Source organism: Camellia sinensis, chromosome 3 (genome assembly GCF_055761805.1).
Source record: "Camellia sinensis isolate YWXY chromosome 3, ASM5576180v1, whole genome shotgun sequence".
NCBI classification, from domain to species: Eukaryota; Viridiplantae; Streptophyta; class Magnoliopsida; order Ericales; family Theaceae; genus Camellia; species Camellia sinensis.
In genome coordinates this window covers 184,255,621-184,266,273 of record NC_138963.1, presented here as the reverse complement: position 1 = coordinate 184,266,273, position 10,653 = coordinate 184,255,621, and the positions used below count along the sequence as shown (strand labels likewise).

Sequence of the window (10,653 nt, the reverse complement as noted above, 5' to 3'; positions counted from 1 at the left end):
ATCATGTGTTAAGTTATAATTAATTTTGACAAGAAAGAGGTTCCGGCAATTTGGGTTGAATAATGTTAGGAATCATAAAAAAAATATCATAAAATGTTTCATGAAAATTCTCTACTATTGGATTACATATACAAAAAATACCATGCACTAATCAAATGATAAAAAAACCTTCTTGAAGTATTTCATAATTTTTTTTAATGATCCGTAACACTACTCATTTGGATTGGACGAAAGCTTATTTGGACTAAAGAAAAAATTACAATTATTTATATCATTATTTAATGACAAAAACAGAAAATAAAAATTACAAAAGAAAAAACTTTAACATGAAGAACAACTTCTTTATTAAAAAAACATACAATACAATTATGAGATCCAACGTCGAAACAAAGTACAAGCCCTTCCCCAAACCCCCCCGCATTGACATACTTGCACATGATTATTGCAAACAATAAATAAAAAATCAAAATAAAAAGAAACTACTTATTTCGAAAATTGCCTGGAAGATGAAAATTGGCACACACACTAACTACTTTGGTTTGAACCAATAGACATGAGCACACCCCCGACCAATTTCTCAAAATTCAAGTAAGATGACCCAACAGAACAAGCTGTGGCCTCTTCACCCAACTTCTTCCACTCCATGACCTTTCTCCTCATCTCTTTCCCTCTCTCTCCACCCATCAACTCTCTCACCATTCTCTCAACTTCCTCTCTCTTAACATCACTATTTATCTCCATCCCTACACCCCATTGGCTGCAACATGACCAACAATTTGTCTGTTGCTCGGCAAAAAATGGCCAACACAACATAGGGACCCCACTACAAATACTTTCAAGAGTCGAATTCCATCCACAGTGTGTCAAGAAACCTCCAACTGATGGGTGATTGAGGACTTGTTCTTGAGGGCACCAACTTGCTAATAGACTCCTTTCTTTGGTCTCACTCACAAAATCCGGTGGAAGAATCGCTGAGTCACCAACAACCAGATCAGGCCTAATGACCCATAAGAATGTTTGGTTGCTATTAGCGAGTCCCCAGGCGAATTCAATCAATTGTAGGTATGTCATAACAGTGATGCTACCAAAGTTGACGTAAATAACTGAATTGGGTTGTTTCGAGTCAAGCCATGAAAGGCACTCAGTTTCTTCTTTCCATAGGCTTGATCCAATGGAATTCAAGTGATTTTGTGGGAATTGGTCGAGGAGAAGCTGAAAAGGGCCAATGGGGTATATGGGTGGGTACATTGTTGACAGTGCTTCTAAAACGTCATGTTCTAAAGCGTCGAAGGTATTGAAAATGATGGCCGAAGCTTCGTGGGCTTTGTCAATTACTTCCAAAACGAAATGAATCATGACATTCAGTTCAGTGGCTCGAATGAAGCTTGGGAGATCCTTTAATCGTATGCCATTCATGCCTGGTATCCAGTCTATCACAGTGTCTAGGTAACCGTTGGTTAAATAACTTTCATCTGCACTTTGAAGAAAAATATGAAGAAAAAGATTACAGTTAGGAAAATACTATGCATAAACGAATACTCATGCTACAATACACTTGGGCCTGTTTGATTTGCAGGTTTAATTGTGAGGAGATTAATAATTTATGAGATTAATAATTTATGGGATTACATATCTGCCATCATGCAAGAGGGTCCGAATATGTGTCCGAGTGTTCGAATCCTAATGCATGAGAAGTGGTAAATAAACACCATAATTACATATCTGGCATCATGCAAGAGGGTCCGAATATGTGTCTGAGTGTTCAAACCCTATACATGGAAAATGGTAAGTAAACCCCATAATTACATATCAGTCATCATGCAATAAGGTCCGAATAAGTGTACGAGTTCAAACCCTAATGCATGTGAAATGGTAAGTAAACACCATAATTGCATATCTGCCATCATGCAAGAGGGTCTGAATATGTGTCTGAGTGTTCGAATCTTAATACATAAGAAATGGTAAGTAAACCCTATAATTACATATCTGCCATCATCTTATAGGATTGGTTATCTAGCTAAATTATAGCGATCCCGGTTCTTTCTCCTTTGGTTGTAGTATTCGGACTTAGTTTCGTGGATTCCGGTTGTTGTTTTGAACTTGTTTCTGTCCTTTAATTCTTTAAATTTGAGTTATAGAATGTTTTGGACTTGTTCGTTCCAGGTTGGGTGTGTTTGGGAGCAGGTGGTTGCCGCCCAGGTTTTTAGTCCTTCGCTCGAGCGAGATGTCTGTAGCTCGAGCGAGCGTGGAGTTTTGTGTCTGGTGGCTCGAGCCAGGGTTTCTTCGCTCGAGCGAGTGTTTGCGTCTAGTATAGACCTGAGAGCAGTGTTTCTTTGCTCGAGTGAGAGTTTCTTCAATCGAGCGAGCTTCTGGGTTGCAGACCTGAAGCATCGAGTTTTTGGCTCGAGCGAGCTTTTCTTCGCTCGAGCGAGACTTTCCTGTGTCTGGTCGCTCGAGCGACCAAGTATTCGCTCGAGCGAGCCTGTCCAGTTTAAATAGGCAGCAGTGGGTTTTGATCAGTCTTTTCATCCTCTTCTAGTTTCCAAACCCTAGGTACGACTTCTCTCTCTCTAAACTCATCTTCTTTCTAGGTTTCCATCTACTTCTAGTGTGAATCCATCTTAAGTTCTTTGTAAGAAAGATAGAGGGCGGCTTGGGCTTCATTCTAATCTGAAAAATAGTGGATTTGGAGCACTTGGATTTCGGGTCATCATCTCTTTTTGAGTTCTCTTTTGAGGTAGGGATTCTCCTTGTTTCTTTTCAATACTTCGTCTATAGATAGACATGTGGTAGTTTTTGTATTGCATAAAAATTGTATCATGTTGGATTTGTGAAAATCATGGGACTGAACCTGGGGTTGGTTGTTGAATTTTGGTTTATTATCATTAGTTGTGGTTTGGGCTAATTGGAGTGTTAATTAGCATGTAGTTGTTGAAAGGAGAGGAAACCCTAATTTCTTTTATTTGATTTAATAAATTAATTGAGGGGTTTTGATCTTTGGGAAAATATTTAGGTATTTTGAGTCTTAATTGTGGTTATTGTTGTTTGTTGATGTTAATTGGGCCTTTTTGGTCAATATTGAGAAAGAGGAAGGAAAAACCCTAATTTATTGTTTATGACTTAATTTGCATAATTAGTTCGAAATGACTTTGAAAAGAATGTAGTGAATTTAAATGAGTTATGGCTTTTGTCCTTGGGCATGATTTTGTGAAAACAAATGAAGTGGAATTCATTTTGTGAAATGGGAAAGGTATTTTGAAACAAGTATAAGAAAATTGGAATGTTGTATCATGAGTGTTGAACACACTTGCGTGGAGTATAACTTTAACTACCATGATCATGTTGTTGCTGAGTTTTATAATCTCATGTTAGTTGGGTCTGTTAATAGATATACAATATGCATGCATCTAGAGTTTTGTCTTGGTCATTGGTGGAGGATGATACGGTTGCGTTGAATTGTTGTGTATGTATTACACCATTGTTGATTGAACATTATATGTAATGAAATGCTGAATTACATTATATTTGTATACTGGTTTGGGAGAAGAGAGGGGTTGTACTCCAGTGTGTGTGAGAAGATAGGTGATGTACTCCACACACTTTTGTGTTACGCGCTTATAATCAAAGGTATCATACCCTTCCAGCTAGCGCCTGGAGAACTGACGCGCTGATAATCTAAGGTATCATACCCTTCCAGCTAGCGCCTGGAGAACTGACGCGCTGATAATCTAAGGTACCATACCCTTCCAGCTAGCGCCTGGAAAACTGGTAGATTGTGGTGAGAAGTGTATCTTTGGCTTACTACGCATATAGCTAGTAGTGCAGTGTTGTTTTGTTATTGTTTCAGTGTATCTGGAAACATTGTGGATTGTATTTGTTACAGTGTTGGAGGGACGAGTTGACTCATTGATTGATTTTATGTATGTAGTTGAGTTGTTCTCTTTTTATAGAGGTGTGCATGGATAATTATGATATAATTGGAATTGCATTGAAATGCCAAATATGTTTTGAAAAGGCACATCTGTTGTATGTGTGGCAAATGGAAGAGTAACGGGCTTAATGAATCTATTTTTCTAAGTAGTTGTTAATGTTATAAAAGATTGGGAACGGGGGTTAATGAAAGGAAAAAGGAAGGAGAAATCACTTATAGCGGTGAATTAAATGATTGTTTTCAAGAAAAGTTCATATATATATTCATATATATATTTTGTATAAACTGTCACATTATTATTCTAGTATGAGAATGGGTGTTCATGATCATAGCTATCTGTAATGTTGTTATTGTTAAGGAGCATGTTGAGTTCTCTACTGGACTATATGTTCATCCCACGTTGTTGAATCTTTTTCAGGTGTTTAGCAGGGTGTGCTACAAGTTTTGGATCTTCTTATTTGTTGGCCACGGGGCCTCAGTTATGTTGGCGGAATGCCATTGTTGTAAAGGGTTACACCCTTCTTCTTGTACTTTTAATGATGTAAGCCCAAGGGCAATTTATTAAGTTAGCTCATGTAATATTTACTTTGCATACGAATGAGAGTATTGTTAGTCACTTCTACGGATTGAATGTATGAGTTTATTTCCGCATGTTATCTCTGAAATTGAATTAAGTTAAAGTATTTGGTAATGACTCCGAGTAATAAAAGTGGGGCGTGACAAATGAGTGAGATACATAATTTTCTCTTATTCATGCTTGTTTTGCAATAGATATAAAAACATATAATCTTAATTATGGGTATGTTTTGTGTTATTAATTGTAAGATTAAAAATCATTTTTATCCAATAGAATGGTCGTTAGAATCCAATTCAAATAATAAAATTTACAACCAAACAATGAAATGTAAGTGGCATGAATTAATAATAATTCTATCCTACACTAATCTGCCCATTCAAATGAGCCCTTGGTGTATACAAGTTGACGAGATCTACTTGCTGCACAGCGGCTGCTTCCACAAGATCTATTTATATTTGTCGACTCAAACGGCAACCCACTATCTTCTTCCTTTTTCTATATATATATATAAAAATTGAGTAATAAATTGCAGAGCTACTCTGTTATTTTGCATAGCCCAACCCAATCAAAAATTTCTCTTCTTCTTCAGTCCGACGTTTATTTACAGCAGAAGAAGAAAAAAAAAAAAAAAAAAAAAAAAAAAAAAAAAAAAAAAGAGACTAGAATCACTTTGGTTGGTTTGGATTTTCTAAAAATACTTTTCAAAAATTCTAATTTATGTATTTTTTTTTTTTGTTTTTATTGAATGTTTTAAATATTTTAAGCAATTTTTTTAATTTTTAGGCACACCTAACATAAACACACATAAAAAGTATAATTTTCGTAAAAAAAAATCTTTAAAAAAATTCTCTAAATACCAAAAATATAAAAAAAAATACGAAAATTGAATATATTTTTTGTATTTTTCTGTATTTATTAATTCTTTGAAATATTTTTTTCACAAATATTTTACTTTTTAAATATATCTAAGTAAGGTACATCTAAAAAGTAGAAAAAATGCTTCAAATTTTAAAAATATTCACTAAAAAAAATACAAAAAATAAAAAATTCAATTTTTGAAAAATTGAATTTAGAAAACTGAAATAACATTAAATTTATTTCTTAAATGTTCCGATTATAATTGGAAATTTTGGGTTCTTGTTGTCATGATGGGAACTAATCTGGTGTGATGTTAATGATTGTGACGATTAAATTTCTAAGGAATGAAAGCGTATTATGTAGTGTAGTCATTGCAGGAGATCACCATGCCGATGAGGCTGTTGATGGACTCTTGCGAAGAAGAAAAGGACAGAGGGGCTATAGAGCGTTAACGGTGTCATAATAGATTTTATTGATGGACACGCGTTAACATCACAGTAATGGGACAGAGAAATGGGACTGGGATCCGGGACAGAGTATCCGAACAGAATTGGGATCCTCCCCTTCATTTCGGTCCTTCATTTCCTTCTTGCAGGGCCTTTGGGCCCACTTTGAGGCTCAATTTTGATAATCCGATCAGTCATATTTTTAGATTTATTCAGTATATCATACCTGTAAAAAATCAAGTTGATCGAATATCATAAAGTATGTGTTCGGAAAACTGTTTATTAAAAAATAGTTTGTATTCCCAATTTTCTGAACGCATACTTTCTGATATCCGATCAACTTGATTTTTTACAGGTGTAATATACTGAATAAATCTAAAAATATGAACGGTTTGGATTATCAAAACTGGACCTCAAAGTGGACTCGAAGGCCCCTGCAAGGAGGGAATGAAGGAGGGGCTCAAGGAGGGGATCTGAACTCGACCGAGGGCCAATAATCTCCAATTCAAACTTCTATCTCCAAGAATCAAACAGGGCCAATAATATAAGCCATAACCAAAAATTGTGGACAAAAGTCATAATTCCATATAAAAAATTCTATAATAAAAACAAATTTCAGCACACGAACCTTTGAGTGGAGCAAGACCCTTTTCCATAGAGTTTGGGAAATGCAACATGGCCCATTAAGCCAGTAGCACTAGTAGGGAAGAAAATAACAGCAGGTATGCCCATTTCTTCAGCCACTTTCAGAGTAAAGCAGCCCATTGCCCCATCAGAAACTACGCATGTCACCGGAGTTACCTCCGACGATGCAGCAGCCTCGTCGTTGAGTTTGTCGAGTAAGACTCTGAAGGGATCAATAAAGTTGTGCATAATGGAGTGACAGAGTGCCGGGATGTCCTGAGTGGCGTCGGCCTCGGACGGAGGGAGGCCGTCGGGGATGGTTTCGAAGCGGAAGGAGGCGGTGCCGGAGAGGGAGTGGGGGCCCTGGGATTTGAGGAGGCGGCGGTGGTTGAATTCGGTGTTGACGAAGGTGATGTGGAAGCCCTTGTGGTGGAGTAGCTTTGCTAGTTTTAGCATTGGGTTGATGTGGCCTTGTGCTGGGTATGGCATGCACACCGCATGAGGGGTGCATGGGTTCGGGTTCGGTGTTTTTTGTTTCGCCTGGGAACTCATCTCTCTCTCCTCCGTATATCAATGTTAAAACTTGCTCGTCAAAAAAAGAACTCTTCTGCAGAATTTATATTAAGGTATTATTATTTTTAATAATTCTTAGTAGCTTCCATTGAAACTTGTTCGGATAATCTGAATTTGTGTTTGTCGATAGATTATTCGGATGATCGGTGTAATAATTGTCTACTACAATTATCATCTTATTGATTGCGACTATTAACTTTTTTTCTGAATGACCGACCGGTCAATCGACAAGCCAAAATTTGAGTCATTTAGGAGTTGTTTGGGGTGTCTTAAATAAGTGTACTTTTTGTCTTTTTGAATAAAAAAGTTAAGGAAAAAAATATGAATATTTAGGTTAACTTTTTATTTTTTACAAAAAAAATATGTATTAAAAAATTGTATAAGAAAGTGTGTAGGAGAAGTTTGGGAGGGTAGCAGTACGGCCGACCTGTTTGGCATAAGAAATGGTTGCGTACTTTTTGAACATTGCATTGGACGGTGCTGTTCGGCCCGTAAGAGCCATCACGGGTCCCATTTTGATAATCTGAATCGTCAATGTGTAGAACTCGTCGAGTACTATATGCTTGTAAAAAATCAAGTTGATCGGATATCGATAACTATCTGATCGGATTAGTTTTTTTTCAACCGTTAACTATAACACCATTCATTTTTTATACAAAACTGATTTGATCATGTAGTTAGCAATATCCGATCAACGTGATTTTTTATAGACGTATAGTACTCGATGAGTTCTACACATTACACGGTTCCGATTATCAAAACGGGACCTATGATGGGCTCCACGAGCCGAATAAGACCTTGTTATTTGTGAACCGATCCTGTGCAATTTTTCCATAAAGTTCATTTCAAAAGTCTGTGGACTGCAGAATGTGTTGCAATAATTTTTGTATAAAATTATTTTTTTTTAATAAATAGTGATAACTTTTTAATTTTTTTAAATAATTTTTTGACTTTTTAAATTATTCACCACATACCAAATCAGGCCTTAAAATAAGTTAAAATTCAAACTACCTTAGTCTAAAAATTAGACTGATTTTTTAAACTGGAAGTGGGTGTAAAAAGGCATTGACATAGTCCAAATCATGTATATGCACGATTCACACAAATAAATGACTTTGATTGATTTAGACCAATGCCACATAAAATATGAAATTATTTTTTGACTATATCAAATCTTTTATCTTTTTTTTGTAATATTTAAAAAAAAATCAAATTATTAACTTATTTAGATTATATCATAATTTAATTTTTTTAAACATCTTTTCTAATAAATAAAAAATAATAATTTATAAACTGCATCCAAAATAATCCTTCGTAGGCAATGCCGTAATGTATGGATGGGATTATCGGTGGTTGACCTAGTCAACCGAAACATCCAATACTTGGGCTTCTAAGGACTATTATGTGGTGGGATTGCGGTTTGTTGAGCAGCTGCTTCGTGTAGATTGCTTCCACCATCTCTAATGGTATTTATTATAATAATATTATTATTATTATAATTTTATAATAAATAGTAATAATTTGTCAAATTATAACATTGGCATTCCAATAGTATACGTGTTTTGTAAATTTCAACTAATTTTTCCTCTAAATTTGTAATTGTTATTTTAATATAAGGTTTTAATGATTTTTTTTTTTAGTAATGAATGATTTTTCTCTCTTTTGTTTTTGATAAACTTTCCATACTGATTGTATGAAAAATAAAAAATAAAAATATAATTGAAGATATTTTTGTTTATAAAAACAAGGCCCTTTTTTTTGGTCGTTTAATTTATGGTCGTTGATGTGTTGTCTGTTTGGAATTTATAGTCATTTTTTTAATTCAAGATTGAAATAAAGCCGTTTGGCTCATGTTACACATTCCAAGACAATACCATCACCGTTGGATCTTTATATAATTCAATAGTTGAGAAATGTTTCTAAAATCATCTTCTTCTCTCTTTCATCTTCTTGTCATTTCCAAACAATCACTCAATCTTTCTTCTCTCTCTATATCTCTTCTTTTACAAACCCTATCTATCTGTGGGGACATAATTTTTGAATGACAACACGTGACCGACGTCTCACCAAAGTGCCAGCCGATGTGCCACATGTCCTGGTCATGACGCCGAGATCATCTCGGCTAGGCCAAGGTTATCTGCGAAGATGCCGAAATTTGGGATAAGCGGATAAGGGACAAGAGTCCTAGAATGAGAGAGGATTTCAGTTTGGGTAAAGATAAGACTCTTAGAGAGTTTATCCAAATCCTACTAGAAGTCCAATATTAACAGTAATCCTAAATCCATTGAAGTTAGGCTTCTATTGAAATTAGGTTTGTGTTGGCTATAAAAGAGAAGCACCCTTATGGGTCTAAGGTATGTCTTTTATACTCTATCTAGTGAGTTAAGCACTATTGGTTATCTTTGGGAGATATTTTACTGACTTGATCATCGGAGTGCCCCCGGGTGGGCGAGCCACCGCCGGAATCTCTTCTTTTTGTGACAGGTCGTTCGAGCTTAATCTATTCTGCCAGCGTTCTCCAACTGAGTGCTTGATTGGCAGTGTGGTCGGAAATTGACCCGCACAATTTGGCGTCATCTGTGAGAACGAAAGAAGAATAGATGGCTAACGACGGACAGAAAGAGAAGGTTGGGGACGACACTCCTAATGGGAGTGGGAAACCTGTATACCTTGACATCGAAGAAGACAATTACAACAAAGAGACTCACGATAAGAATCACGAAGAAAAGGACGTCGGCCAGGAGGGCGACGTGCCAAAGAAACCATATCGAAGCGGATACTACAACGAGAACGACCTCTAGGTATGGAAAGATAGATGCCTGCGGAGGAACGAAGAAGTGAAAGAGATGGCAAACAAGTTGGCAGACCTACAATCGGTCGTCAATTTTATAATGCAAAATAACGACATGCAGCCACCATTCCTGCTGTAGGACACGCCGATTCCAGCGGCCAATGCCTAGATGGGAAGGCAGAAACCAATCCCAACAGCCCCTCAGCACACTAGAAGCGAAAAACACTCTCATCGGACTTCCATGGAGGTCAGGCAAAGATAGTCGAGGAGACAAAAGTCACGAAGGACACATCGCACTAAAAAAGAAAACCCCAGAGAACATCGGCATGTTCAAAGGCAGGAGCTGTTCTTCGACACAACTCATGGAGAAAGGTCTAAAAGGGCCCACAACGAAGCTGAGAGTAGTATGCCGAAAAAACTGAACTTGGGAGATAGCCGAGCTCCTGGGCGGAGCAAAGAAGACTTGAGAGATTACCTCAAGAGGAAACAACAGAATGCCGATGCCGAGGTAACTTCACCTGTTAAGCCGAGAACACCATTCTCGGTGGAATTGGACAAATTTGAGGCTCCAAAGAGATTTAGTATGCCGAGATTCCAGATGTACGACGGTAAGTCGGACCCCAACTTTCACGTCGGCTTGTACTTGAACTCGATGGCGTTATACACCGGGAACGAGCCATTGCTCTGCAAGGTGTTCTCCTCATCCTTCGGAGAAATTGCATCGAACTGGTTTCACAAGTTGCCGAAAGGAACTGTGAAAACCTGGGAAGGCCTGGCCGAGATGTTTGTGGCCAGGTTCGTGACAAACAAGTTACAGCCATTGAGGGTGGACGCCCTAATGGCCCTGAAGATC

The 10,653-nt window shown here is 37.0% G+C and overlaps 1 pseudogene across 1 annotated transcript; it reads right to left on the bottom strand.

The window, feature by feature from the left end:
* Positions 1-320: 320 nt before the first annotated feature.
* LOC114280749 (7-deoxyloganetin glucosyltransferase-like) lies at positions 321-7,038 on the bottom strand (annotated as a pseudogene). The gene is made up of 2 exons (XR_014364949.1): positions 6,441-7,038; positions 321-1,472 (listed from the first exon to the last, which is right to left on the bottom strand). The product of XR_014364949.1 is annotated as a 7-deoxyloganetin glucosyltransferase-like (transcript).
* Positions 7,039-10,653: the final 3,615 nt, after the last annotated feature.